We start from the raw sequence: 25439 nt of genomic DNA on the forward strand, positions 1-25439 counted from the left end.
CCAACCGAGGTTCACCTAGCAAAGTGCGATGTAGCACCCCCCCCCCACGCCACACACACACACTTTCAGTCGGCGGGCCAGAGAGGCATATATCTCACCAAGATGGATCGTAAAACGGACCAAGGATAATCCACCTTGGTCGTACAACCTCTCTCTTGTTGTTAGTCAAAGTGATGGCCGTCCATGCGACCCCGAAGATGGGCTAGCTCGCCAATAATCACGCAAGTAGCTAGTCCTCGAAGACAACCACTGCATGCGTGTGGCCCAAACATATGTATGGAGAGGTGTGTTTTTGAGTAACAATGAACAACTTTGATGTGGCATCGTGATTTCGAACTAGAAATCCCCACACCGAGTGAGGGTTAGGTTGACGATGCATATGTATGTTACACCACACTTCAAGCCAACGACGGGGATTCATATATGCATGCATGCATGCATAGTATATGCGCTCAAACTTAATTAGGTCTGAATCTCACCTTGACCTATACTACGATAACACGAACCAAATGAAGAATCCGCCATGGTAACCTATCTTGTTGTTGGTCAAGGTGATCATGGATGTCCACGCAGGCCCACGAATATATAGGCTTGTCGCCAATAACCACACGAGGGAGTGTATCGTTCAAAGGGAACCACTACATGCATATGTATGGAGGTGATGTGTGCATGCATGTTTGAATACACAACATTGATCTGGCACGTGTGTCAAAAATCATACACTAGCTCCCCACACAGAGCGAGATCGGTTCATGATGGTGCCGTTGTACTAGCCACTTTGACTCGATGGGAGGGATTCATGCGTACACATGCATGTGTGTGTGCTCAAAGTGTATCATGCATGTCATCCCAGAGTAAAAATAATAATCCCCTCCTAAGTCAAATTAACCTCTCTTGTTGTCAGGCAAAAAGAAGTGATGGACCAAGTGGGCCCACAGATGGAAAGCATCGATACCGCTGATAACCACTTAAGTGGGTGCGAGAGGACAACCACCACCGCTTTGCATGTGGGCCAAACATATATATGTTGAATACCAAAAATGCACAACTTTGATGTGCCACATGCCTAAAAAACCGTAAACCATACACCCACATAGAGCAAGGTTCATATCAAGCGTACTACATATGATGGTCCCCTTCCCCCTCTTCACCGCATACTATATGCTCCTGCCATAATATATGTACAACCCAAAAGAATCCTCATCGATGGTGAAATTAATTAACCTCTCCCAGTGTAGGTCAAAGTGATGCATGCATGCATGCATCAACGATGGCCTCGTGGGCCCACAGATGGAAGCATCACACGTGAGTGTCCTAGCTAGGATATATATATGCATGTGGCCCAAAAAGGTTGTGTGATGTTTGAATAATCAATTTCACAATTTTTATGTGGCACATGCCTCGGTAACCAAAAAGTCCCGACACTGAGTGAGGTGTACTTGTTCACGAACACATACGTATAGTATATATGCTAGTCCCCTCCCACCTCTTCGACGTGTACTATATACCACCATAACACAAACAAAAAAAGGTTCTACCTTGCTGGTCAAATTAACCTTACTGCCGGCTGTTTGTCAAAGTGATGGACGACGACCTCGCAGGCCCACATAAAGCGTCACACGCGAGTATCAAGTGTCATGTAGGACAACCATCGACTGCATGTGGCCAAAACATTTATGTATGAAAGGGTTGTGTCATGTTTTAAATAACAATTTCACGACTCTGATGTGGCACCAGCCTGCCTAACAAAACGGCAAACCAACACGCTGGCTCACAACTCGTAGTGTACTGCGAGCCACCTGCCACCCCTAGACGCACACACCCACACACACACACTGCGAATCCACCGCAACTACGATGCATGTTAAATTAATTATCCCGCGGTGAACATACATGTTACCAAAGGAGGGACGTTTTAATTTCAAAAAAACCACAGAGATCATTAAGACGTCTTAGTACAATGATTGATTGATTTTCTATGGGTATAATGTGCAAAAATCAAATTTGAGCTACATGCACACGTGATAGTGCTCCTAAATGGATTGCAAAAACACATGTGTCTCAATGGGTGCATGTTTACTCCCCATGCAACTAACTTCAAACATTGAGAATCTTGATTTTTAAATTCTAGTACATCCAAAACTTATTTGAAGTTCATGAAACTTATCGTGTTGTCATATGGACATGAATACAAGTGGCATTGTACTTTTTTTTGTCAATTTGAGACCAGTTTTGATGTAATCTTGATCTAATTACAGACAGGAGATTATTAATAATTGGGAACCAATATCCCAAACGGATTATTCATTTGAACCATGAGTGTTATACCAACAATGGATACGTGCCATGCTTCGGTTAAGCAATAAAGCGGCAGCATTTATCATCCAAATAGAAAAACAATATACGTGCCGCCACGCGACCCGTGTGGCGTGCGAGCACGCGTGAGTTGACGGGACGCACGCGAGCAGTCCGCCGCGCAGGCAGATGGGGAGGCGTGTGTGCAGGTGTGTGAATTGACGAATGTGTGCTCGCTACACAGTGTCATCGGGAGGCGTGCAAGTAGCTGTGTGAAACTTTGGTAGGCATGCCAGCAGTCCGGTGTGCAGGCTCACCGAGAGGTGAGCCATCGGTTTGACCGCCACCCGCCTCTCTCCCACAACTCCCACTACTCCATATTAATGGTGCGCCCGAGCGGCCGCACCCCCCATCCTCGCTACGCACACACAATCCTCTCTCTCCGCTTGCATCCTCAATGCCGCTCGTCCTCAAAGCCGTCAGTGTATGAGGATGCCGCTGAAGCGCCCCATCGAAGGGAGGGGCGACACTGGGGCTGCTAAAGCACCGGAGCAAGGTGTGGAGATGGAGACAAAGGTTGCCGTCATCGTCGGTGATTTATCGCTGCACCCCGACGTCGTCGACGGCGTCGAGCTTCCACAGCCGGAGGTGGAGTTCCACACCGACTCCGATGACCACTCCGGCGACGACTCCGACGATGACGGACAGCTGGTTAGTCATCTATATCCATTTATGTGTCAAATAGATCATAGGGTTTCTCTAGTTACTCTTGCCTCCCCCTTTTTGGAATAGAAATCCTGTGGTTATGTTCTCCCAATCCATGAAATCTGAGTAATTTTCGTTAGATCCGTGTAGTGCATTGATTGTTTGAATGGTACATGTGATAAGTGATTAGTTGTTTCATTTGTGCAAATGATTTCTGCTAGTAATCCAACTAGGGTTAGTGTTCGTGCTAATAATTCCTAGCCAGGACTTGACAATTGATTTTGAATGACCTACATATGTTTGTGCCATTATTTTCTTCAAATTGGTCTATACATAGACGACTGTGCTTAAAAATCAAACCATAATCTCTGAATATGTATAAATAAATAGCCATAAATTCCTAATCCTAATTCACGGCATGTAATCAGTGATTTGATGCCAAATTTGTTTTACTATATGTATAGGTGTTGTCTGGCGATGTGGACAGCGAGGATGAAGATGCCCAGAGGAGGTACAAGAGGCGAATCCTGAGGGAGCTTTATGTGGGAATGCATAACAGGCGTATTAGGACCAGGAACGACGGCTATGGATGCCCATTTTGCAACCACAAGATTCATGACACGTATCTAAGTGTTCTGGCGCATGCAAGAGGACGGGCCTTTGGCTCCTTCAAGCAGAAGTATTCTTGCAGGGTGGCGCACGGCGCGTATGCCGAGTACCTGGAGAAGCTTCAGGATCGTGTTGGCCGCATGTGAGATGAGATGTGGGATGGATCGAACTATGTACGCTTGAGTATGCTTAATGACGGTTGAACTATGTACTTATGGTTGAACTATGCTTATGTACGTGTACGCTTATTATCTATGTCTGAGTATGTTAAATATTTCGCCAAATTTTGGTAAAAATTACAACAAGGGACCAATAAACCAGGACGGAGGTAGTACATCAAAAACACACGGTTCCCAAAATTGGAAACATGTGCAATGACTATCATTTTGCCTGATGCGTCAATCACACACGGTTCACTTTAGCAAACCGTCGCCCCCAAAATTCTTTATGGGACAGAAAACCCTCACCACCCAATTCAAAAAAGAAAAAAGAAAACCCTCACCATCCCATGTCACAAAAACCCTCACCCCGCCTGCCACCCCCTCGGCCCCTCCGGTACGTTCCCCATTCACACATGCACAAGCTCCTCCGCGTCTATGCCATGGCACCGCCTATCGCGGCGGTAAACACTTAGCTCGACGCCTGCCGCCGCTGCCAGGCTACCAGCAAAGCCCACCGCATTTCGCCACTTCTGCTTGCCGCCGCCTATCGCCATCGACTTTCTCGACGCTGCTCGCGGTCGACCCAGCTCCGCTCGGTTGGGGAATCTGCCGTACTGAGGGTTCTTTCTCATGGACGACAAGGTAACTAATTTAACGAGATATTATCTCATCTCTTATCCCAGTTCATCTGCCTCCTTTAATCACCTGGCGGAAATCACCGTGAATTCATTTTTATTTGAGCTGATTTGAGGGTTTTCTTTCATTCATAGAATGTACAGTGTGCCGACACTTTAGGACTTGGCGACCGCCGCCAGAGATTCCATCTCATCGTACCATATAACTTGAGGACGCGCGCGGTATGTTCAATCTCACCCTAAATCGGTTGGCATGGCCTACTTTCCTGAACATATTCTAAATATTGCTACATTTGGATAAAAGGTGCCACATGCACCATATACATCAAAGGGGATTTTTTCCCTCTTCTTTCTATATTAGGCAAACTAATGATGTATTGTTATTTCGATTACTTTCATATTTCCATGACATCATGTTCACCCTATCTGTTTAATTATAGACTTTTGTCCTTCGATTTCAACTGTTGTACAGTTCTTTCAATTTGAGCCCATATTTGCATGTTACCATATTTTCTTTAACAATCCTACCATTTTCTGCAGGACATCCCTCGCTATGCAACAGCTTATGTAGTGCACAATTTTTCCTTTACATACATCAAGGCTCCACGAATGTCATACTGCACACAAACCATGGATTTACAATCGTTGCTACTGTAAGACTGGATGAACGTGGTGACTCCTATTTTGGCACTGGCTTTTGGAATGAAATTGCAAAGTTTTATGTAATGAAAGCTGGCACTAAAATTGCACTGCACATAGAAGGGCCTGGTCATGAGATATATGCTAACTTCCCCAACAAAATCATCCGTCCAGACTTTGTTCGAAGTAAGTTTTCTTTTCAACTATCTGAATATGTTGACTTACCCAGCAATGTCAAATGAATTGTGTAGTATTTAAGTAACCAATTGTTATTCCCTTATCTTACTATATTCCTACCTAATAACTTATAGTTATCAATACACTTTTCTATTGCCCTATTTTAACTAAATATTTCATGTACTCCCATTTCTATCAGAAAGCGCCGCTGACAAGGAGACTCCGGAGGTGGAGAATGAGGCTGCCAACAAGCGGAGGTGGGGCGAGCTACAACCGCAAGGGACTCCAGCAGGCCTAGACTTAATCAGCAGCCTCCCCGATGATATGTTGAGAGTCATCATCTCCCTCCTCCCAATCAAATATGGGGCGCGGACAACCCTCCTTTCCCGGCGGTGGCGCCCCCTATGGAACTCCAGCCCTCTCGACCTCATCGACACACACGAGCTCTGCCATGGCTATCGCAAAAGCTTGGACGCGTTCTCCAAGATCCTCGGCAGTCACCTTGGCCCAACCAAAGGCCTTAGAATGGGCAAGTTTTGTTCCAGTGGCAAGGACCGAGCCAAGCTTGACGACTGGTTCCGATCCCCCACCCTAGATCAGCTCGAGGAGCTCACTTTTGATGATGGGCATATGCGGTCACTGCCAACGTCCGCACTCCGCCTCGCGTCCATGCTGCGCATCGCCAAGTTCAGGAACTGCCATTTCCGCCCCTTAATCATGCGCCCGCTCTTATTCTACCACGCCTGAAGCACCTCGAGCTCATCGCCATCTGCGTCTCAAAGGGTGACATGGAGCGCCTGCTCCATGGCTGTACTGTACTCGAGTACCTTCGTCTTCAGGCGATCAATGGGTTGAGTACCTTCCACATCACCTCCATGACTCTCCGGGCTATTTATGTGTGTTGCTGGTGCGGCAGGGAGACATCACAAAAGTTGGACCATGGTATGGTCTTCCAGGACACACCTGCACTTGAGAGATTACTTGTAGTTGATCAAGAAGGTCCAACAAGAATCAATGTCATTTCTGCGCCGAAATTGACAGTGGTGGGCTACTCGTCTGACAAATACTCCGAACTTGTTATTGGATCCACACCCGTTCAGGTACAACAGCCGCCTTCTACCTCTCCTTCTGCAAAATAACATTATTTCTAATTTTGAATATGTTTGTTCGTCTATCATTCAGAAAATGATTCCGACAACTTGACCCCGAAACTGCGCGTAGTGAAGGTCTTGGCACTAGAATCTATCGGGCCCGACCTGGAGCAAGTTGTCAGTTTCCTGAGATGCTTTCCGTGCCTGGAGAAGCTATATATCGAGGTTATGTTCCTTTCCTGTTAAATGTTAACCATAAGGGAGTTCAATTTGTGACACCTTTTTCCAAGTTTACAATGACAATGTACTATGATTTTTGAAGGTTCTTTTGGAGGATTTCAGTACATACATGCCCCCCCCCCCATATTGGTTGCTTGATCCATATGGTTACAATCAATAAGCATTTCTCCTTTGGATTCATCTGTACTGGTTTTCTTAGGGAACTTTTCATCCACTCCAACCTCTTTTGAAGAAGGCTACATTTTTCTAGAATGTAATCAAATGCCCATGTTAATCATGTCAGATCGAAGATGGCATGTTAGTGCATTTTACAAATCCTGCAAACCAAATAGCTATGCCTGTAGTAATGTTCAAAACTCCATGTAGGCACTAACATGTTTTCTTCTTTTGCAGATAAGATTAGGCCCAGTGGTGGATAATGTGATACAATATAACAATCACGTCGAATGCCTAGGTCTGCATCTCTCAGAAATTACTTTGAACTCCTGTCGAGGGACATTACCGGAGATTATATTTGTCGGGTTCTTTGTTCTCAGAGCAAGGGTGCTGAAGGAAATGAGGTTTGCCCTACATTTATTTCGCAAAAATGAATGGTCTGTTGATCAGCGTCGGCGCCTGGGGCAGAATGGAGTAGGCTCCAAAAATGCTGAATTTCATTTTGGAACTTCAGATGACAGAGTAATCGGAAGTCATCGGGTCAACTCCATACATGACTTCTCAGTGGCTGACCCCTTTGCAGAAACTGTGAGGTTTCAAAGCCAGACTTAGAAGCGGTGATATTAGTTTGAACCTCTCTGATATCCATGTTCAGCGCATCAGCGCGAGCGTTTGCAGCTGATGAGCTGAATTTCATTTCTAATATCAGTTTGAACCTTGTAATCTTCGAATTTGAGCCATATAACTCTAGAATTTGAACCTTGTAACATTTCGAGCTTTTGTGGTACAATCGTTGAAATGCCATTGTATGAGACTCGTATATTGCTAGCACTATTTTGACCTTAATATGCAATGGTCTTAGATTTTATTAACCATTCTCAAATCAGTTTACCTTGTCGATCTCACAGCACACGATCTGTATAGCTAACTCGACTGCGATCTTCGACATTATTGCACATAGTTCGTTTCTTCCACCGTGTGCACTGTAGCCGCAGCATTAATTATCGCACTCGAGTGTCCATCATCACCCTTCTGTGTAACTTTCACCTCATCACCCAAGGGTAAACTTATGACTGAAGTCATTCCACACACTTCGTTTTTACAAAGCTTTTTGCCAATAAATGCCCATGATTTGTCCCTCTTCTAGCCGACGCGTAGCCAAACTAGCCGGGCGGGAAGCTTGCGCAGTAACTAGCATGGTAGCATGGGAACAGGCTCACCCACGATACATTTGGCGCCTCTTCGAGCCCACGCCTGGGGTGCGGTGTTGTCAAGCGTGCACTGGATTCTGGAATCCTCCGCTATGAACGTCGTGACAAGACGTGATGATTACAGGCCGGCCGGCCCCCATTTGATATAGCAGCCATTTAACCTACCATTGTGTCTCTTCAACATTTTGATCACGCCCCACCATTGCAAGAAGCACACCCACTGTCACACCCTAGTTAGTCATGCATTAGAGTGTTGCATCATGTCTATTCTATTCAACAGAAATTTGAAATGGGGATGACAGAACCCCCAACCCCCTCTGAAACCAACTAGGGTTTACTAAAAATATTTTCAATGAACCTGAAATGCCCTTCTAAAATGTCCATCATTTTTGTCTTGGTTCAGAACCTCTGCCAAAAGTGGTGCTCAATTTTCTAGGTCAGCCTAAGGTTTTTGAAATAAATCATAAGTATTTGAGTTTGGGCATTTAAATTATATAAATTATTTTAAATGCTCAAATAATCCCAAACTAAAATGTTCCATGCTGGATATATTCCAGTTAATGGCCATGAGCAGTTTGGTGAATTTTGGAGTTGTTTAGGTATTTTTAGAAAGTTCACAAAGCTACAGAATAAATAGAAAAAGATAAATAAAAAGAGAGAGAGGGAACTAACCTGGCAGCCCACCAGCCAGCCCACCCAGCCGGCCCAGCCCAGCAGCCGCTCCAGCGAGCTGCTTGCCTTCGCCAGGCAGGCAGGCAGGTGCTCGACGGCGACGCCAGCGCGCGCCACGCAGCTGCCCACCGCCCTGCTTCCTCCTCTCACCTTGTTGCTGGCCTGGACGACCTCCACGTCGTGCCCCGAACCCCGTGGACACACCCATTCGCCCCCAGCTCCTCTCCCTCGCTCTCCCACGCCATGGTCGACGCCACCGCAGCCGCACCGTCGTCGTAGTCGCGCTCTTCGTCGTCCTCGCGCCGCGCCGCCGTGTCTAGGAGCTCCGCCGCCCTCCTCTTCTTCGAGCTAGTCGAGCCCCGAGCGCTCGTGTGCCCCGAAGCCACTGCACCGACCTCGCCCGACTCCGCCGTCACCGGAGATCCCCTTTGCCGTCACCACCGCACCAGCTCATCCCCGACCGCGCCGTCTGGTTCCTCGAGATCGCCGTGAGCCCAGCTACCTCTTCCCCCTTTCCTCTCACGCTCTCGTGCACCACAGCGTGCGCACGAAGCTTCACCGCACGCACCGCCGCCGAGCTCGTCGCCGACGTGTCTCTGGCCAACCACCGGCCACACCACCGTGTCCATCGCACTCACCGCACCCGCAGGAACCCATAGCATCACTCCACGCGCCTCGCCGTGCCCCCTAGCGTCGAGTTCGACCTCACCCAAACTCCGGCGACCGCCAACGTCGTCGCCGGCACCGTTTCCGGCCACCCCGAGCCCAACCAACGCCACCAAGAGCTGCGGCTTGCCCCCGGCTACACGTAGATGCCCTCCGCGGCTCTTATGGTCGCCGGAATGCACAAAACCACTCCCGCCGCCGCGTTCGGCCTCGCCGGCGGCTAAACGCCGGTAAGTTGACCCCGCTGACCCCCCGTTTGACCACGAGTGGGCCCAGTTTGACCCTCCTGGGTCAATGACAGGTGGGGCCCAGCCCTGTTAACTAATCAGGATTAGTTTTAATTAATAATTAGTTAAACTAATTACACTGACACACGGGACCCACTAGTCAGGGTTGACCTGGACTGTTCCGTTGACCGCTGACGTCATCCTGACGTAATGCTGACGCAGTAATTTATTTACTGGAATTATTATTACCCAGGAAATTCCAGTAAATACCCCAAACTTTAAAAAATCATAGAAATTAATCTGTAACTCCAAATGCAAAGTTTTATATATGAAAAATGATCAGAAAAATCCAATCTATCCATCTGTACTGGTTTCATGCATGTTTAAGCAAGCTAACCTGATGTTTAGAGCAGAACTAGATAAAGCACTTAAAGGGGCCACATATGAGTTTGAAACTTGAATCTTTGATTCAAAATGGTTCAAACCCATCTGGTCTTAGTTGCATTAGCCCAACACACTCATTTTGCCATGTCTCATGCATGCATCATATTCTTGCATATTGTTTGGTGATGTTTGTGTATTGGTGCTCTTTGCGGCAGGTTCTGCCTCCGAGGAGTTCCACGATTACCCTAACGAAGATCAATATCAGTGCATCGACCCATCAGGCAAGCAACCAACCATTTGATCATACCGATACAATCCCATGTTCTCGCTTCTGTTCTCTTTTACTGCATTAAGAGAACGCGATTCAAACTGCTGAGTGTTACGGTAGCTGAACCCATTTCCTCTGCATGACCTGTCATTGCTGCAGTAACTAGATGAAACCCACTAGCATGTGTAGGAGTTGATTGAGCCATATGTATGTGTTGTTCCTACCTTGCTATGCCTGCTATGCTTAGAGTCGTGTCAGGTCTGGTTCATCTGGGTGATGGGCTAGAGTGAAATGATCATGCCGCTAATGAGAGTGATGTGGTGAACATGATTTGGTAAAGGTATCGATGAAAGGCCATGTAGGAGTACATGGTGGGTTGTTTCATTGAAGCCGACATTAAGCACTGAGATCTGTATGTGTGATTTAAGATTCAGCTACTACCATGCATTGGGCCCTGAAATATAACCCCGCTCGACTTCTTATTCACCCTAGTCCTCTGTCCAGGAGTTGCAAGTAGTTTCTGGTGTTTGTAGCTTACTGGAGGCCGTGGGCAGCGCTGACCGCGGGGTGGGCTGTGATGCGGTAGGTACGTGGCACGGTGTACCGGATACCCGTTAGGTATCTCGGGAACCATGTACACATTGTTCGGGGCCGTATGTGGAAACCTCGGCCGGACTCCCTGCGGATGGAACCTGGATAGGCGATAAACCTAGACTAGAGACTTAGGTGTTTAGGTAGGTCGTGGTCTACACCCACGTCGGCTTTCGCTTGAAGTCTGCCGAGCACATGTCGTGTGCAGACGCTAAGTGGTGGAAACATGTATGAAGAAGTACACCCCTGCAGGGTTAACATTATCTATTCGAATAGCCGCGTCCGCGGTAAAGGACTACTTGGTTGCCTATACAGTTCATAGACAAGTAAATGGATACTACTAAAAATCTCAAGATAAGCGTGAGTGCCGATGATGGCTCTTCTGTAGGATGACGGAGGTGGATCCTCGGTGGTGTATTGAAGTGGTGAGTAGTGGACTCGTGTGCGCAAAACCATTTCAAGTTGGTGTATCGTAGGATAGCTTAGCCAAGAGTCAAAGCTGGCTTGCTGCAATAACCCCACCAACCCTTCTTGATAATGTGCATGTATGTAGGATCTGATGTAAGTCTTGCTGAGTACCTTTGTACTCATGTTGCTTTAATTTACATTTTTTAGAAGTCGCTACAACCCCTTCTGATGGGTTCTTCATAGACGTTGACATCGATGAGTAGACTGAGGCCCAGGTGGTGACCCTGAGCTTGTGAAGGGCCACGTAGTATAGCCAGGCTTTCCCAAGCCTCTTTTATTTTACTAGTTGTCTGTACTCAGACAAGTTACTTCCGCTGTTGGCTTGTATGTCTGTATGACTTGAATGCTGGGTCGTGTGACCCGTACTTGTGTGTATGATATGTATGGCTCCCTGAGCCTTTAAATAAATTACTTGTGTTGTAGAGTCATGTTGTGATGCCTTGTTGTATTTGCACATATCGAGCATATTGTGTGTATGATTGAAATGCTTGGTATGTGTGGGATCTGACTATCTAGTTGTTTATTCTTAGTAGCCTCTCTTACCGGGAAATGTCTCCTAGTGTCTCCACTGAGCCTTGGTAGCTTGCTACTGCTCCGGAACACTTAGGCTGGCTGGCATGTGTCCTTCTTCGTTCTTGTGTCTGTCCCTTCGGGGAAATGTCACACGATGGATTCTGGAGTCCTGTTAGCCCGCTACAGCCCGGTTTACCGGAGTCCTGCTAGCCCAGTGCTACAGCCCGGATTCACTTGCTGATGACCGACACGTTCGATGCTGGGTCATGAATGCCTGTCCCTGTAAGTCTGTGCCACTTTGGGTTTACGACTAGCCATGTCAGCCCGGGCTCCTTACCATATGGATGCTAGCGACACAATCATATACGTGTGCCAAAAGGCGCAAACGGTCCCGGGCAAAGGTAAGACGACACCCGTGGGAATACCGTGCGTGAGGACGCAAAGTGATATGAGGTGTTACATGCTAGGTCGATGTGGCATCGAGTCAGGGTCCTGACAGCGTTGGTATCAGAGCCGGACTGCATGTAGGTTCTCCAAGCCAAACTGGTCGATGTTGAGTCTAGAAATGCTTTAGTTATATGTAGGGGAATTGATTGTGGGTTGGAACGTAGGGCTCTTTTTACTTCTCTATCTCATGACATTCTGATCTGAGTCAGTCTATTCTTTCACCGGGGGTTAAGGAATAGGATATTTCTCTCTATCAGGTTCACGTGTTACTATTCGGTAGTACCTTATAGGTTCGATGATTACAAGCCTAGTTCAGCTCTACTACCCTGTTATACTATTAAGTTGGACCCAGAAACTTGATATGATATTATTCAGTGTCTATGTAATTCCTTGCAAATGTCTCAAAATCCTTCTTGAGCATTTACAGCCGTTATGATGTCCAAATTCTGCTAGAAATTCTAATGCTTTTGCATTATGGTTGTGTTTTCAGATGGCCACTCGTGATCAAAACCAAGTGGTTCACCTGACTCGATGTATCAATGTGCCTGGTCATACGGCTATGTTAGTCCGGGTAATGATCGAGGCGGGTTACCGTTGGTATCCCGAATACACGGTCGAAGAGCAGTTTCGAGACTTTAATCAAAGCTAGTATCTCTGCATTGTCAGGATATTTCCCTCTTATCCTGGTTCTACCGAGCCCCTCCACTGCTCCTATGGACTCGGGGTTACTATTGAGATGGTTGTGCAAGATGCTGCCTATTCTATGATGACCATCATGCGAGTCAGGACTGGCCTATTTCGGGACTCCGACTTCCGGTATATGCCAGCTTCACTCCCGGGAGCACAAGGGTATCTCCAGGCTATCTATGCTGACTCCACTCAGGAGGACTCACTAACCCGCACCACTGCACAGTTGCTTGAAGACAAGGACCGTGAAAATTGGGCCTTGAGGCTGGAGCTCTTCAATACCCGTGCTGATCATTGGGCCACTTTGACTCGGTTTGCACCGGCTGTGCAAGCTGGATATATGGATATGCGAGATCTCTATCCTGTGAGATCTGCTCTGCCAGACATGATGGATTGGCGTGATGTAGGAGGCATCACCCCACCTCGTGGTCCCCGCAGGCCACCGTTTGTTGGTCCAAGACCTCATCCTAGCCCCTATGGTCCACAAGCTCCACGAGACCGACTGTTTCCGGATGATCACATTGAGCTTCCAGGCTATGGAGGTGACTTCTATGAAGACTACTACGGAGTTGTCTGAGTTAGTAGTAGTATCACTAGTATCGTACTAGTTGTATCGTCCACCGTCCTGCGTGACTCGTGGGATATGACTTAGCTTGTACCGCCTTCCGGAGGTGTAGAAAAATAATGTATAGGAGCTCAGAATGCCTCCGATGAGATGTAATCTTTTTTTCACCGTAGTAGTACCTCGTTTGGTTTTGTACTAAACCTTGTATGGTGTGTATGACGATGGAATAAAGGAAGCAGTTTCTGTACCTACCATGTCATACAGATGATCATCTTACATTCCAAGTTATCTATTACATTCTACATTTCTATGTCAGAATCCTATCATCCTGGACTAAACCATTGTCTTGTTTTCCTAGGATGGTTAACACCCGCACCAACCCTGCTCCCCCAGAGCAGGCCGAAGGCAGTAGAGTTGGGGGAACAAACCTGCCTCACCCTCCTTCTCTGGCCGAGGTTATGCTGGAGGCCGAGAGAAACAAGCGGGAGACCAACCGTTTGTTGGAGTGCATCAAGCAAAACACGGCACACCATCAGAGGAATAACTTGGTGTCACTCAGTGATTTCATCAAGTTACAACCACCCACTTTCCACCACTCCGTCGAGCCCCTCGACGCTGATTACTGGCTTCGCAGTATTACTCATAAGCTACGCTCTGCACTCGTAGCTGAGGCTCATAAGGTCACCTTTGCTGCATATCATCTCGAAGGCCCCGCCAGTCTCTGGTGGGAGAACTATGAAGCTATGCGCCCAACGGGCCATGTCACTACTTGGGCTGAATTCAGCGAGGCTTTCCGTGAACATCACATTCCGGAGGGTCTCATGGACCGTAAACGTGAGGACTTCTGCAGTTTCACTCAAGGTCGACTCTCTGTTGACGCTTACAGCAGGGAGTTCGGTAACCTTGCACGATATGCAACTGAGGAAGTCTCTACTGATGCCAAGAAGCAAGCAAGGTTCCGCAAGGGACTTGGCCCTGAGCTTCGCCGCGACCTCCGTCTGCATGAGTGCACATCTTTTCAGAAGCTTGTTAACAAAGCCATCAGTGCTGAGTCTGGTCAGACTGATTATGAAGCAACACTCAAGCATGGCCGTGACATGGGTTCCTCATCCGGTGCTGGTTCTCAGAAGCGTCGCGTGTGGGTGCCTAACACTGCCCTGCCACCCAGGTTCACACCGAGGCCATCCTTTCAGGCGCCTCGCCCCGCTCAACAGTTTGCACCAGCCAAGCCCTATGGTGGTCCAACCAACAATGCTCCTCCACGTACCAGCTCTGTGACTTGCTTCAAGTGTGGGGAATCGGGCCACTATTTGCGCGAGTGTCCCCAGACCAACCCCAACCAGTCAGGAAAATCTGTTGGCCGTGGCAAGCCGACAGGGAAAGTGTTCTACGCCAAGCCGGCCACCGCTGCACGTGGCCATGTCAACTGTATCCCTACTGAAGAAGCTCAAGAGGATCCCAACGTCGTTCTCGGTACACTCCTTGTTAACTGCCACCCGGCATCTGTTCTTTTCGATACTGGAGCATCTCATTCATTTATATCCGAGAGCTATGCTCGTCTGCATAACACCACATTTTGTGAGATGCCCACCTCTATGGTAATTCAAACCCCGGGATCCAAATGGCAAACTTCTAGAGTAAGCCATGGGAATGAAATTCAAGTCGACAGACTTGTTTTCCTCGCATCCTTGATAGCTCTCAAATCTTCGGATATTAATATCATCTTGGGTATGGACTGGATGTCAGCCCATCATGCTAAGATTGATTGCTTCTCTAGGACTGTTCAACTCACACATCCTTCAGGAAAGATAGTCAATGTCTTGACCCGAGTAGCCAAGCGACAGCTATATTCTCTTAACGCCAGTCTATTGCCAGAACTCAAAGACGTTCCGGTAGTCCGTGACTTTCCGGATGTCTTTCCAGAAGAATTGCCAGGTGTTCCACCTGACAGAGATGTTGAGTTCGTGATAGAGCTTATCCCAGGTACTGTCCCAATTTCTAGAAGACCCTATAAAATGGCACCACTAGAACTAGCCGAGCTTAAGAAACAACTCGATGAGTCCTTGAAAAAGGGTTTCATCCGTCCTAGTTCGTCTCCATGGGCTTGTCCCGTCCTCTTCGTTAAGAAGAAGGATGGTACGGATCGGATGGTTGTAGATTATCGACCAGTTAACCTGGTCACGATCAAGAACAAGTATCCGCTCCCCAGGATCAACGACTTGTATGATCAGCTCGCTGGATCCTCAGTCTTCTCCAAAATGGATTTGAGGTTAGGCTACCATCAAATCAAAATCAGGAACGGGGACATTCCTAAAATGGCCTTTGTTACTCATTATGGCCAATACGAGTACACCGTCATGTCCTTCGGTTTAACCAACGCTCCAGCCACTTTCTCTCGCTTAATGAACTCTATCTTCATGGAGTATTTGGATAAATTCGTTGTGGTTTACCTCGATGATATACTCATCTACTCCAAGAACGAAGAAGAACATGTCGAGCATCTAAGGCTAGTGTTGATGAAACTTCGAGAGCATCGCCTTTATGCCAAGTTCTCTAAATGCGAATTTTGGTTGCCAGAAGTGACCTATTTGGGACATGTAATTTCTGGTAAAGGTATTGCTGTCAATCCCGAGCGAGTTCAAGCCGTTCTTAACTGGACTCCACCTGAATCGGTCAAGCAAGTTCGGAGTTTTCTGGGCTTAGCGAGCTATTGTCGCCGCTTTGTCGAGAACTTCTCCAAAGTTGCCAAACCTCTAACTGAACTCCTCAAGAAAGATAAGAAGTTCGAGTGGACTCCACAATGTGAGCACAGCTTTCAGGAACTGAAAAGATGCCTGACATCTGCTCCCGTACTGGTACCACCAGATTTTTCTAAGGACTTTATTATCTATTGCGACGCCTCGCGACAAGGACTAGGCTGCATTCTTATGCAAGATCGTCACGTAATTGCTTATGCTTCACAGAAATTGCACCCACATGAGGAGAATTATCCTACTCATGATCTAGAGCTTGCAGCTGTAGTCCAGGCACTCAAAACCTGGCGACATTACCTCCTCGGTAATCGTTGCAAAATATTCACAGATCACCAAAGTCTGAAGTATATATTCACCCAACCGGATTTGAATCTCAGGCAAAGACGTTGGGTCGAATTGATCATAGATTTCGACTTAGGGATAACTTACACCCCAGGAAAGGCCAATGTCATGGCTGATGCACTAAGTCGTAAATCTTATTGTAACAATCTGATGTTACAACAAAGTCAACCGCTTCTCCATGAGGAATTTCGGAAGCTTAACCTTCACATTGTTCCTCAAGGATTTCTTTCCACCTTGGTGGCGAAACCTACCCTTACGGATCAAATTGTCACTGCCCAAAAGCGAGATAAAGGAATATCTAGAATCAAGGAGAACATTGCTAGCGGAGGTGCTAGATGTTTCTCCACAAATGATCATGGTGTTGTGTACTTTGAGAACCGTTTAGTGGTTCCCAAGAACCAGCATCTACGGCGGTTGATCCTTAAGGAGGCTCATGAATCTCCTCTCACCATTCATCCCGGTAGTACCAAGATGTATCAGGACCTACGCCAGAGGTTCTAGTGGACTAGGATGAAGAGAGACATTGCTCAATTTGTTGCTAATTGTGACGTCTGTCGTCGTGTTAAAGCAGAGCATCAACGGCCTGCTAGCACCCTTCAACCCTTAGCTATTCCTGAATGGAAATGGGATAAAATTGGTATGGATTTCATCACCGGTTTCCCAGGACTAAGAGAGGAAATAACGCTATCTTCGTCGTTGTCGATCGTCTTTCCAAAGTAGCCCATTTCTTGCCTGTTCGTGAGAGTATAACCGCTAGTCAACTAGCAGACTTGTACATCTCCCGAATAGTATACCTCCATGGTGTTCCACTGGAAATTAACTCGGATCGAGGAAGTCTCTTCACCTCTCGATTTTGGGAAAGTTTCCAAAATGCTATGGGAACCCGCCTTTCCTTTAGCACTACTTTTCACCCTCAATCAAGTGGTCAAGTAGAACGTGTCGACCAGATTCTAGAAGACATGCTTCGAGCTTCTGTTATCTCATTCGGAATGGATTGGGAGAAATGCCTTCCATTTGCCGAATTTGCTTATAACAACAGCTATCAATCTAGCTTGGGTAAAGCCCCTTTTGAAGTTCTCTAAGGACGAAGGTGTCGAACGCCTCTTAACTGGTCAGAAACCGGGGAAAGACAATTCTTTGGCCCAGATATGATCCAGGAAGCAGAAGAGCAAGTTCGCATTGTTCGTGAAAAGTTGAAAACAGCCCAATCTCGTCAAAAGAGTCAATACGACCGAAAACATAAGGCTATGACTTTTGAGATTGACGAGAAGGCTTACCTTCGGGTTACTCCTCTGAAGGGAACTCATCGTTTCGGTATCAAAGGCAAATTGGCTCCTCGCTACATTGGACCCTTTCGCATTCTCGCTAAACGAGGAGAAGTTGCCTACCAATTGGAACTACCTCCGCATCTCTCCAGAGTCCACGACGTCTTCCACGTTTCTCAACTCAGGTGTTGCATCTCGGATCCTATCCGTGGAGTGGACCACGAAATGCTTGATCTTCAAGATAACCTCACATATCGAGAGTACCCCGTTCGTATCCTCGATCAAGCCGAGCGTACCACTCGACGTCATAATATCAAGTTTCTCAAGGTTCAATGGTCGCACCATTCTGAGAAGGAAGCAACTTGGGAAAGGGAGGATCGTCTTCGACTTGAGTACCCCGCCTTCTTCCCGGAGGAACCTAAATCTCGGGACGAGATTCTTTTGAGTGGGGGTGAGTTGTCACACCCTAGTTAGTCATGCATTAGAGTGTTGCATCATGTCTATTCTATTCAACAGAAATTTGAAATGGGGATGACAGAACCCCCAGCCCCCTCTGAAACCAACTAGGGTTTACTAAAAATATTTTCAATGAACCTAAAATGCCCTTCTAAAATGTCCATCATTTTTGTCTTGGTTCAGAACCTCTGCCAAAAGTGGTGCTCAATTTTCTAGGTCAGCCTAAGGTTTTTGAATTAAATCATAAGTATTTGAGTTTGGGCATTTAAATTATATAAATTATTTTAAATGCTCAAATAATCCCAAACTAAAATGTTCCATGCTGGATATATTCCAGTTAATGGCCATGAGCAGTTTGGTGAATTTTGGAGTTGTTTAGGTATTTTTAGAAAGTACACAAAGCTACAGAATAAATAGAAAAAGATAAATAAAGAGAGAGAGAGGGAACTAACCTGGCAGCCCACCAGCCAGCCCACCCAGCCGGCCCAGCCCAGAAGCCGCTCCAGCGAGCTGCTTGCCTTCGCCAGGCAGGCAGGCAGGTGCTCGACGGCGACGCCAGCGCACGCCACGCAGCTGCCCGCCGCCCTGCTTCCTCCTCTCACCTCGCTGCTGGCCTGGACGACCTCCACGTCGTGCCCCGAACCCCGTGGACACACCCATTCGCCCCCAGCTCCTCTCCCTCGCTCTCCCACGCCATGGCCGACGCCACCGCAGCCGCACCGTCGTCGTAGTCACGCTCTCCGTCGTCCTCGCGCTGCGCCGCCGTGTCCAGGAGCTCCGCCGCCCTCCTCTCCTTCGAGCTAGTCGAGCCCCGAGCACTCGCGTGCCCCGAAGCCACTGCACCGACCTCGCCCGACTCCGCCGTCACCAGAGTTGTTGCTTGCAAGGAGAAGCACAAGGTGGTCGAGTTCGACCTCGAGTACACCCGCGCTCGTGCCGGGTCTCGTCCCAAGGTCACCGTCACCCAGATGTGCGTGCGCCACCATGTCCTCATCTACCACTACTGCTTGGCCACAAGGCCTGGTGTGCATTTCGCCTGGTTTGTCAACAGCCCCACTACATGTTCGCTACGGTGGACATCACCAACGATGTAAAGGCGCTCGAGAGTTCGGCCATCGCATGCCAGAATCTTTTCGACATCCAGGGACAATACAAGATCTGGGGCAGCAAGGAGCATCAGAAGGACTCACTGGTTCACCTCGCTGAGACCATCATCGACACCTACTACAGAGACATGAAGGATTCACGCAACAAGGACAAGCATGCCTGGCACTCGGCCTGGATGGAGAAACTTGAGAAAGCTCACGTCGTGTACGCGGCCAAGGAGGCGTACACGAGCTACGAGATGTATAGGCGGATCGTTGACATGAGGAAGTGCCTCCTTCCCCAAAACGCCCAGGGATCTAGCCGGAAGCAAAGCAATGGCAAGCGTCGTCGCAACAATAAGTAGATGGTTGGATCCTCATTTCTCCTACTTTAGTATGCACATAATTTCTTACTTTGGTGTGTGTAAATGTTATGTGTGTAGTCACTTGTGTAATTGTATGCTTAATTTGGTTATGCAATGTTGTCTTTTTAAGTATATATGTTGATGCTCTATAGATAGAGCGTAGATCGTGTCCGGACAAAGAAAATCACATCGCACATGGACTAAACAATGGAACCTGTCGGGGATATACCCCGCGGTATGACCCGGCCGGAGTTATAACCCGGCTGGGACTTGGTAAACCGGCAGGTGGTAAACTGGCAAACAGTTAACCCAGATGTTAACCGGCAAGGGATAAACCGGCAAACAGTTAACCCAGATCATAACCCGGGCAGATGGTAAGTCAGATGATAACCCGACAGATGGTAAGTCAGATCATAACCCGGCAGATGTTAAGTCAGATGATAACCCAGCAAATGTTAAGTCTGATGATAACCCGACAGATGGTAAGTCAGATCATAACCCAGCAGATGTTAAGTCAGATGATAACCTGACAGATGTTAAGTTAGATCATAACCCAGCAGACAGAGTCGCCTGGGGTTAATAAGCCCGAGACATTAAGAAGCCCAAGATGTTAAGAAGCCCATGAAGAGAAGTCAAAATAGTTTAAGTCTTAATCCGAGTTGGACTCTACATGTAACCTGCCCCTTCGACTTATATAAGGAGGGGCAGGGCACCCCAAGAGGGGGAGAAATAATCTTAAGGGTTAGACATAACTAGGAGAGCCAGTTTACGGCGACTCCCTCATGATGATAATGAGACCTAGCCACAAACAGCATGTAGGGTTGTTACCGGATGATGTTTCCCGGGGCCCGAAGCTGTCTAACTCCTTGTCTTCTGTTCCGTCTCTCAATTCCGCCCAACCCCTCACAAGCTACCACATAGATGCGTTGGCCTCACGACTAAGTCCTCACACTAGGACATCTGCCGTGACAATTCCACGACAGTTGGTGCCCACCGTGGGGCTCCGCATGGTGGTGTTGAGTTCTTTAAGGGATCGCTTTCAGGGATTGAGAAGCTCGTGATTTTTCGGATGAAGAAGAATCGTTGCGGAAGAATTTACATGACTTTGAAGACATGCAGTCAGATTTGATACACGTCCGAGATCCAAGAAGTAATTTAGGGTTACAATTTTTTTGTAGCCAGGATTGGCCGATACAACTCTATGAGATCGAGTTCTAGCTCCTACGGCTACTTTGGGCGTGGAGGGCAGATCAACTCCAAGTATTTTCACTAAGGGAGCGGCTAGCACTACTAGTTTGACTCACACAGAGATTGAAGAGACTTATTCCAAGAAATATGGAAAGCAAGAGCTATCAAGTGGCAGGGTCTTCACGTGAACAACAAAAAGAAGAAAAGGTGGAAGAAGAAAATTGGCAGCGGCGATTGCTGTCCCTAGCACGACATCAACTGAGGCATGCGTCACATAAAAAAGAGAAAAAGGAAGTGGAGACAAGCACGAGCGGAACTGGATACAGCGTTAACCCGGCTTTCATGCTGCCTCCCTGGGCCGGCGTCGCCTCTAATCCGCCGTCGTCAACCCCTCCATGGCCCGCTCCCGTGGCCTCTCCGCTTCGCCCGCCACAGGAGCATCACCGGTCCGCCCCTCCGCCGTAGACTCGTCGGGGCCCTCTAAACCGTCTCCGCTACTGACTAACACCATGCCCGCCTCAAGCTCCATGGGCATCAGGCTATCCCTATTTCATCAAGTTGCCGCCCGCCGCTTTGCTGCAGCCTGAATCGCCGCCCCGGCCGAGTCACCGTTGGCCAGCCAAATTGCCTCTCGCCTCAAGATGTTTTGCTCCGTCGTTGTGACGAGTTGGTGGTCCGCCCTTGAGACGATAAACCGCCGCATTTTGGGTCGCCGGGGCCCTCTTCAGCTGCGGCCGCCACCAAGCCGCCTTATCCTTGGTCTCAAGATGCCATGGACCCGGGGTCAACCGCCCCGGTTCGTCTCCGCCACGCGCACCCGGCTTCAAGCCGTTTTCGCCAAGTCGAAGGCGAGTCACCCCTGGCCTCGTTCAGACGCCTCTGCCGCGGCCTCGCACTGAGCCGCTGCCTCTATCAGCACGAGCTCACGCCTTAACCCGCCCTGGGCCATCCGCGCCCATCATTCAGCCACCATGGCCACGGCCTCGCTCCACCAAGTCGTCGTTGCTGAGCCGCCGCCGAGTGTCGCGACTGCCTGCTTCTGCCAAAGAGCTGTCATCAAGCACCTCCTCCATCAGAGCTGCCACGAGCCACTGCTCCACCTTGCTGCCATCCCGGTGTTAAACTGCCGCCGGGTCAAGTTGACCTGGCCACCACATCGCCACTACTACCGAACCTGGAGTCGCCCCGTGAACCTGCCGCGGCCCACCTTACCTCGCGCTGCCTTGAATCGGCCTCGCTACCTCCGTCTCCAACCGGGTTGCGTCTCCGCTTTGTCAGACCCGCTGCAGCCCTACGCTGCCTGAAGTTGCGACGGCGGATCGCTTTGCATGGCCTCCGTCGCAGCAACGGCCATGCCGGTGGCCTCATGTCAAACCACCTGCCTCCAACTCTGCTGATGTGGCCCTGGATTCACCTCGAGCTGTCGAGCCGTTGTTTTGCTTCTACCGTGCACAAGCCTGCCACGGTCACGTTTACCGCCGTGGCCGGATTATAAGCCCAACTACTGCTGTGAATTGCCAAAGGCTCGGCCTCCCCTGTGACTCGCCGCTCCTGCCATCGGGACCGAATCAATCGTCGACAGCCGCCGGGTCTCCTTGCCTCTGCCGCGATGTTGGGTCACCGCGCTACTTGGCCTCGTCAAAACCGGTGACGCCTTGGCTGGCGCGCCAAGCCGCAGTTACAGCCAAGTTTGGCCTCGCTCCTTGAGTCGCCGACCCGCTTCACTCAATCCGCCACGGTCAGGTTCCGAGCCGGCTCTCACCCGCTAAAGCGGCTGTCAGTTGCCGAACCGGCCGTCCCACACCATTGCAGAGCCACCCCTTGTCCAAAGGAGGTCTCGCCTCTGTTGTGGCCATGAAAACTCAGCTCCTTTCTGCTATGAATCAAGCTCTCTCAAAGATCCATGCATACAGTCTGGATGATTTCTGCGCCTCCGGCTTGTTTCTGTTGAACCGCCGCTGGGTTACGTTGCTGCTACTATAGTCTCGCGCCACCATCTACAAGCTGCTACAGGTTCAGTCGCCGCCCCGGTTTGTTTTTGCGCTCAAAGCGTCTGCGAGTTGCCGTCAGGCCTAGTTTTTGCAACAAGTCGCCCTCGTTGCGCCTAGTCTCCGCCTCACGCTGTCATCTACAAACCGCCAAGAATGTCATCTTCCTCTGCTGCCTGTTTCCCAGGCGCGTCAGGTCGCCAATTGCTATCTCTTGAACGAGAGATGCAGTCCAATCTACTCCAAGTAAATTTAATGGTGACCATATGTACGTGGATTCAGGGAGTGTCGTAAAAAAAGTGGAAGCAGTCAAATTCGGACCAGTTGGAAAACCAACGAAGTACATGGCTGGCTCGCCGTCCCAGGAAAATATCAGAGACGACAAGATCATCTGTCATCCAAATACATCAGGACAATTATTCACCGCCGAAGTGGAGTTATATCGCGGATATGGAGTGCATAGCATCGTCATTTTGCACTAACATTTATCCATGCTGCCGTGCTCAACGGAAGTGCTTACGCTACCGCCCTTGCGGTCTGGTCTACATCAACACACCGGGCCGCACTTGTCTGCATGAGCTGTTTATTGAGTATGAGCAAGTCACTGCTTGGGTAGCCCAGTTTTCTTCCAACAAATTGGAGGCAGATTATCAAATTATCATCAGCCGCCGTCTGCGCTGGATGGTTTAATGGATATGCGTACAAGTCACCGCCACTACAGTTTCGTCAACTTCAAACAGCCAGTTGGAAGGAACCATTGGCCGAGTTGCTAACACGGCTCATATGGGATCATTTATAACCCGCCGTAGTCACCTCAACCTTCTGCGGATTAACATCGTGTTATCAACACCAATGATATACACCTTCTGCTATGGTTAAATACGTAGAATCTCAAGACAACTCCTCCAGTCGTCTTAAGACTCGCGGGCTACAATGACATAATTCAGCATATCTTGCCAGTTTCAGCAAATTTAAGAACCCCAGGACGATGGAGGGAAAGATAACCCGGTCCCGGAGGCTACTGCTATATTGATGAAAATTTAAAGGCCATTAGAAAATTCCTAGCTTAAAAATTATATGAAAATTGCAAAATCCAGGCTCAATGAAGAAGTTCCGGGTCATCAGAAAGGATTCCGGTTCAAAATCTGGTTCGAGAGACATCTCTCTCCCATAAAGCGTTGAAGCTCTCAAATATCCGGTTTAAAATTCGGCTCAAGGGAAGTCAGTCTTACTGAAGCTCTCAATATCCGGTTTAAAATTCTGGCTCATGAAGAATATTATCTCTCGCAAAAGTTCGAGTTCTCAGAAAAAGTTAAAGGGACCAAAGAGAGTCTGTTGCAAAAGCACAACTCAAACATAGGTGGCTTGGAAGCCAGGTGTATTCACCTAAACCCTGAGTTATCCTGCCTGTATGCCGGATGCTTCTCCATCAGGTAATCCTGATTGGCCCGACGAACTCTTAAACAGTCAATCTTTTCAGCAAAGACCCTGAACTTGTTAAGGTTAAAACGTCGGTCTGTCATGAGAGGGCACGGTTTACAGATAGCAAGGAGAAGCTCAGGCTGTTAAAGTCGCCTTCCTTGAAACTTGGATAAATCGGCCTATCACTACAAAAAAATACACTTCCGTGATGATACGTGTTTGTCACAGTAGGTCGCGTTTTTTGTCACGCATGTACATCCATGACAAATTTATGACAGAATCAAGATAGTCATACCTGTGCTGTCGTAGAAGTGTTCCATGACATTACCAAAATTATCATCACGGAAGTGTCCACTTCCATGACGATAAATCGTGCGCCACAGAAGTGCTTTCGTAAAGGGTGACTGACACGTGGCATCCAACGTAACCGAACGCTGTTAAGCTATCGGGTCGGGTTTTGGATCCGATAACCCGTTAACAGCCCCGACCAATGGGGATTTTCCACGTGTAAAATCATCATTGGCTGGAGGAAACACGTGTCGGCTCATCATTGGGACAGATGTCATCCACTCATTGGACGGAAGGCGCCTATGATATGTCGACACGTGGCACGGCCCAACAGAGGCCCATTCTTGTGAAAAGGCCGAGCCGGTAAAAATTAGCAGGCCAGCCCATATAAGGCCTACTTGTGTTAAGTCCATTTAAGCTCACGACCCATATGAGATGTGCCAATTCAGCCCGTCAATGGCCCATTAAAGATTTGACACCATTGCAGCCCATCGTCAGTTCGAGCCCGTTAACAGCCCCTATATATCTGGGCTCAATATCGGCCCGATGACATTTCAGCCTGTTAACGGCCCATTTAATGGATGGGCCCATTTTCAGGATGTACATCTTTCGGCCTTTTAGTGACCCATTTAAATGTCGGGCTAGTTTTCGGTCCGGTGTGTCTTTCAGCCTGTTGACGGCCCATAAATCTGATGGGCCATTTGTTGTCGGACCTGAGTTTCGGCCTTTTAGCGGCCCATTTAAGTGTTGGGCCAATTTTCTGGCCCGGTGTCACTTTCAGCCTGTTGACGGTCCATAAATCAGTTGGGCAATTTGTAGTCGGACCTGAGTTTTGGCCTTTTAGCGACCCATTTAAGTGTTGGGCCAATTCTTGGCCCTG

Source organism: Triticum aestivum, chromosome 3B (genome assembly GCF_018294505.1).
Source record: "Triticum aestivum cultivar Chinese Spring chromosome 3B, IWGSC CS RefSeq v2.1, whole genome shotgun sequence".
Classification (NCBI taxonomy): domain Eukaryota; kingdom Viridiplantae; phylum Streptophyta; class Magnoliopsida; order Poales; family Poaceae; genus Triticum; species Triticum aestivum.